The sequence below is a fragment of the Nerophis lumbriciformis genome, linkage group LG26 (genome assembly GCF_033978685.3).
Source record: "Nerophis lumbriciformis linkage group LG26, RoL_Nlum_v2.1, whole genome shotgun sequence".
Lineage (NCBI taxonomy): Eukaryota > Metazoa > Chordata > Actinopteri > Syngnathiformes > Syngnathidae > Nerophis > Nerophis lumbriciformis.
The window spans coordinates 24,200,735-24,206,734 of NC_084573.2; positions in this window are offsets into that span (position 1 = coordinate 24,200,735).

Consider the following 6,000-nt stretch of genomic DNA (forward strand, 5'->3'; position numbering starts at 1 on the left):
CGCATTGCAGTAAGTCAGACACGTTTCCAGTGAGGGTTGGACTCCGCCAAGGCTGCCCTTTGTCACCGATTCTGTTCATAACCTTTATGGACAGAATTTCTAGGCGCAGTCAGGGCGTTGAGGGGATCTGGTTTGGTGGCTGCAGGATTAGGTCTCTGCTATTTGCAGATGATGTGGTCCTGATGGCTTCCTCTGGCCAAGATCTTCAGCTCTCGCTGGATCGGTTCGCAGCCGAGTGTGAAGCGACTGGGATGGGAATCAGCACCTCGAAGTCCGAGTCCATGGTTCTCTCCCGGAAAAGGGTGGAGTGCCATCTCCGGGTTGGGGAGGAGATCTTGCCCCAAGTGGAGGAGTTCAAGTACCTTGGAGTCTTGTTCACGAGTGGGGGAAGAGTGGATCGTGAGATCGACAGGCGGATCGGTGCGGCGTCTTCAGTAATGCGGACGCTGTATCGATCCGTTGTGGTGAAGAAGGAGCTGAGCCGGAAGGCAAAGCTCTCGATTTACCGGTCGATCTACGTTCCCATCCTCACCTATGGTCATAAGCTTTGGGTCATGACCGAAAGGACAAGATCACGGGTACAAGCGGCCGAAATGAGTTTCCTCCGCCAAGTGGCGGGGCTCTCCCTTAGAGATAGTGTGAGAAGCTCTGTCATTCAGGGGGGAGCTCAAAGTAAAGCCGCTGCTCCTCCACATCGAGAGGAGCCAGATGAGGTGGTTCGGGCATCTGGTCAGGATGCCACCCGAACGCCTCCCTAGGAAGGTGTTTCGGGCACGTCCGACCGGTAGGAGGCCACGGGGAAGACCCAGGACACGCTGGGAAGACTATCTCTCCCGGCTGGCCTGGGAACGCCTCGGGATCCCCCGGGAGGAGCTGGACGAGGTGGCTGGGGAGAGGGAAGTCTGGGCTTCCCTGCTTAAGCTGCTGCCCCCGCGACCCGACCTCGGATAAGCGGAAGAAGATGGATGGATGGATGGATCAAGACAGCCATGACAATATGTTCTTTACAAGTGTATGTAAACTTTTGACCAAGACTGTACGTATAATAAACGTTGCATAAATGTCTTGTGCCTGCTGGCCCCCTCGGGCGACAGGTGCAATGGACGTCGAGTGGATCTAGCATAATATTGTGAGAGTCCAGTCCATAGAGGATCTAACATAACAAAGTTAAAGTTAAAAGTTAAAGTACCAATGATTGTCACACACACACTAGGTGTGGCGAAATTATTCTCTGCATTTGACCCATCACCCTTGTTCACCCCCTGGGAGGTGAGGGGAGCAGTGGGCAGCAGCAGTGGCCGCGCCCGGGAATTATTTTTGGTGATTTAACCCCCAATTCCAACCCTTGATGCTGAGTGCCAAGCAGGGAGGTAATAGTGTGAGAGTCCAGTCCTTACTGGACAGTACATACACATATACATATATACATATATATATATACATAAACATATATATACATATGCATACATATATATATATATATATATATATATACACACATACATACATATATATATACATATACACATATATACACACATATATACATATATACATACTTTAGGGTTACGGCACTAGTATTTTCTTAAGTTTAATGTGAAATAGCTGGAGCCTTAAATGGGTCAATAATTTATAAAACCATTGATTGTAATTAATTTTTTTTTTTTTAACAATGACAATTAAAAAACAAAAAAACCTGCACCAAAATGATTTAAGTCACTTGAATCTCTCGATCAACTTCAAATCTATCCGTCGATAATAAGTTTTTATTTTTTTATGTTGTTTTGTTGGTTTTATGCCTTTTGTCAAAAAAAACCTTTTTTTTATGGCAAGCACAACATTTGCAATGTTTTGCTCCAGAAAAGTGAAGTATTAGAGCCTTAAATAGATCAATAATTCATAACATTGCTTTTAATTCATTAACTTTTTTTCTTTTTTTTTGTAAATGACTGCGTTAAAGAAAAACACATCCTGCATGGCAACTTTGTTATGAGAGTCAACTTTGCAACTTTTTCTCGTAACATTACACTCTATTTTTATTTTATTGAAAAATATATATATTTTAAAACTAGAATTATGGTAATTTGTTGGATTTTTTTAAGTGTGTGGGAAGCTTATTCCAGTCTTTTATACGTCGACGTTCGCACAACCTCGGCCTTATATTGGGTTTTCCTCGTTTGAGTGCGACTAGACTGAGGCTGCCCAGCGTCAGGATGTGCAGGTGGCACTCTGGACTGGCAGGTCCATTGGATGGCACCACATGCCCCAGCTCACTTTTTCCAGTCCTACTCAGTGACACAAATTAGGACACGAGACCTTGCCAAGTTAATGAGGAAAACACATGTTGGTTGTGTTTTGACCTTTTGGCTGCAGGTCCGCACCGGCTGACCAATGAGAACGCAGCTCCCGTCACCTGCGCTTGGCATGGAAATAAAGAACTCTTCATCCTTCCATCCAATATATGATCAAACTTGACATACGGTACTAAAAAAAAAAAAAGGCTGTGTGATTCGTTTTTCCAAAGCCGCAATGGCTTTAGAATAACATTCTATTCTCACACGTGTCGCTGAGGCGTTAGTGACTCATTCATTCCGAGTCAACAGTCGCCTGTCCGTCACCAAAGTGTTGTGTCGAAGTGATCATTCAAGGTGGAAACAACAGAATGTGTTGAGTCAACCAAAAGTGGCTTTCCATCCTTCCTAAAGTCATTTCTTGACTTCCCTCACTTCCTTGCCAATTATTAATGAAGTACGCCATTGGTAGACAGCGACTGTAAGCCAACAACGAACGATTCAGTTTCCATTACATTGTGATTATTGGGGTAATGATCTCGATTCAAAGTGATTCTTGCAATATACCGTATTTTCCGGACTGTAAAGTGCACCAGTATATAAGCCGCACCCCCTAAATTTTAGGTTAAAAAATATATTTTCCAAATATTAGCCGCACTGGACTATAAGCCGCAGATACAGTATATACGTTGTGAAATTAGTTATTTACACAGTAACATTCAGTAAATGTTTATTTACATACCTTACGGTAATTCCAAACGGTGCCTGTAACACGGCAGTAAAACGGAGGATCAGACAAAACAGAAGTCATCGTCATGGACCCACTAACTGCGGAAGCTAGCTCTCCAATCAGCTAAACAGATTCAATAACTCCGAAGTAACGTTTCGGTAAAGTTACGAAACCGAAACAATACAAAAAGAATGCCCTTTTAAGTTAATAACACAGACACTCACAAACGTGTTGGCATATTAGCTAATGCTAACAATGCTAGCTTGTATACATTACGATAGCACGTACAAATATGCATGAATACACTCCTACACACATCACACATGAGACGGTTTGGTAAATATAAACAGTTTTAGTTATATTGTAAAACTTACAAACGTTGCTTGGGAGTGTTAAATTAAGAATCCATACGACTAGAAACGCTATGGACGGCGAGAAAACGGAACGACACGTCTACTTCTGGTTGAAAGCTCTAAAAAGCATGGCACTGCAGCACCAGTGAGCAAACTCGTCCACCACCACAAAGAGGTGAAAAACATAAGCGAACGTACTCGACGCACAGAGTGTGCATTGATCCAGCGACTTTCGGCTGAGAGAAACCAACATATGAAGGGGAGTGATTAGGAGAAAAACAGGTGAGGACACTAATCGGAAAAGTGTGATTGTTGAGTGTCCACGGCAACCAAAAGCAAAGGAAAGGAAAGAGGGTAGAGAACAGACACAGACATAAATATAGGAAAAAAGCTACTAAACATAAATCAAGACCAGGTCATGACACATTTTCAGTGTCTTTGCTTGTTTTTAAAAAAAATAAATTTAAAAAAAATTAAATTTTGGCTGTTGGCGAAGAAAAATCCATAAATTACCTGCACCGTTTTAGAAGCCGAAGGGTTTAAAGCGTAGGAAGAAAGTAGCGGCTTATAATCCGGGAATTTCCGGTACATTGGAACCTCAACATAAAAACCTCTCATTGTAAGAACTTTTCGATTTCGGAAACCACAGACAGAATGAAAATGAACCTGGTCTCAGGTTCATTTTGTTCCCGGCAGCACATCCATTATAGGCGGGCTGATCCCCAGTGCTCATTCAGTCTACTTCTACCTACTTTTTAGTGTCGTTCGCGTTTTTACAACATTTTCTTATAGTGGTAGCTCAATAGGAGTCCAAAGAAAACAATGGACAAGCGGTATAGCTCGGTTGGTAGAGCGGCCGTGCCAGCAACTTGAGGGTTGCAGGTTCGATCCCCGCTTCCGCCATCCTAGTCACTGCTGTTGTGTCCTTGGGCAAGACACTTTACCCAACTGCTCCCAGTGCCACCCACACTGGTTTAAATGTAACTTAGATATTGGGTTTCACTATGTAAAGCGCTTTGAGTCACTAGAGAAAAGCGCTATATAAATATAATTCACTTCACACAAGCAATGTGAGGTTTGACAAAAGTAAACACAACGTTGTCGACACTGCCCCCTCGCCCTTTTCTTCCACTGCACACCAAGAAGATTAAGCGACAAGGTAAAGTTGATTTATTTTTTTATTCCTAATCATTGTAGCGATATAGTTATTAAATTTAAGGAGTTTTGTGTTTTCAAATAAAAAGTTGATCCATCACCATCTTGTTAGGTTTGATATACAGTCCTGAATAGCACTTTTTGTTGTGTTCAAACTTTTACTAAAATACAAACCTTTTGTTGAGGCCCATTCATATTTATATTGTTTCTGATGAAGAAATTTGCTTAGATATCCAAACTTTTGTATTTACGAACCCTGTTCAAGACACAATTAAGTTTGCAAATCAAGGTCCCAATGTATTATTTGGCATAAACATTTTAATAAAGCCTTTTCAAAACAGGTTACAGGTTACAAAAGTCCTTTTGGCTGCTGACTTTTGACATGCACGCACGCAGAAATGTTAGAGAAAAAAAAAACATTTTTACAAATTGATTCTTTAAAAAAAAACTTTTTTTATTTCTATTTTAAATCGATATGATGAATCAATTCAGAATCAGGATGACTAAAAATCTGGATTTTTTTTTTCCAGCACCCCTAACATGTCAAAGGTAAATACAAATAAAACGTGTATAATCGCCTCTTACTTAATTACCAGATTGTATGCAATTATTTTTAAAAGTTTATTATTAATTTTTTTAATAAAAAATAGTGTTTTCATAATATGTTATTAGTACTGTCAAATTCTTATTATTTTTTTTAATCAGAATTGGAATCACATTTTTTAATTTGGGCTACTCATAACTAATTACAGAAAATTACTTGCTTATATAATTTAAATCAACCTAAAAAAAAAAAAGACACCAATATTTTGACACAAATGCAAATTTCTCGTCAGAATGTCATACAAACATTTTTTTTAATTTTTTTTTAAAACATTTTCCTTCAATATAAATGATTTGCGTAAAAGTATTATCTAAAGTCCAGTCAGGGTTTATTTTAAAAATACATTTAGTATGTGTATGAATTTACCTAATTAATGACCTTATAACAATGTGAAGAAGATCAAAACAAATGTAAAAAAAATTTTAAAAAAAAATCTAAATAAATTCCCAGATTAATTTGCAACTATACATAATTAATGCGATATTTCTTGTGATTAATCACATGAGTTAACACATTCTTTTTGACAGCCCTAACTATTATTATTACTCATTATATATATATTTTTGTTTAATGGGTGAATCTCTAGCTGAATGTTCTGATCTCCTGTTTCCATGCCAGTTTTGAATTGAGCAGAATCATGAGTGTAATCATCGTGGAGTCTTTTCATTCAACAGCTCCCCTGCTAGTTGCAGCCAATACATTCAATCAAATTTGGCTTAATATTTTTCAAGTGGCTGCCAAGAAGATGCTCTCGTTTTTGTGTCCACTGTGACTTTAAATGTGCATTTTACATTTAATACAGAGTGCTGATTCAGTTGCAAAATGTATGCGCTAAGATGACATTTTAGCGTTGAATTTGGAATGCAG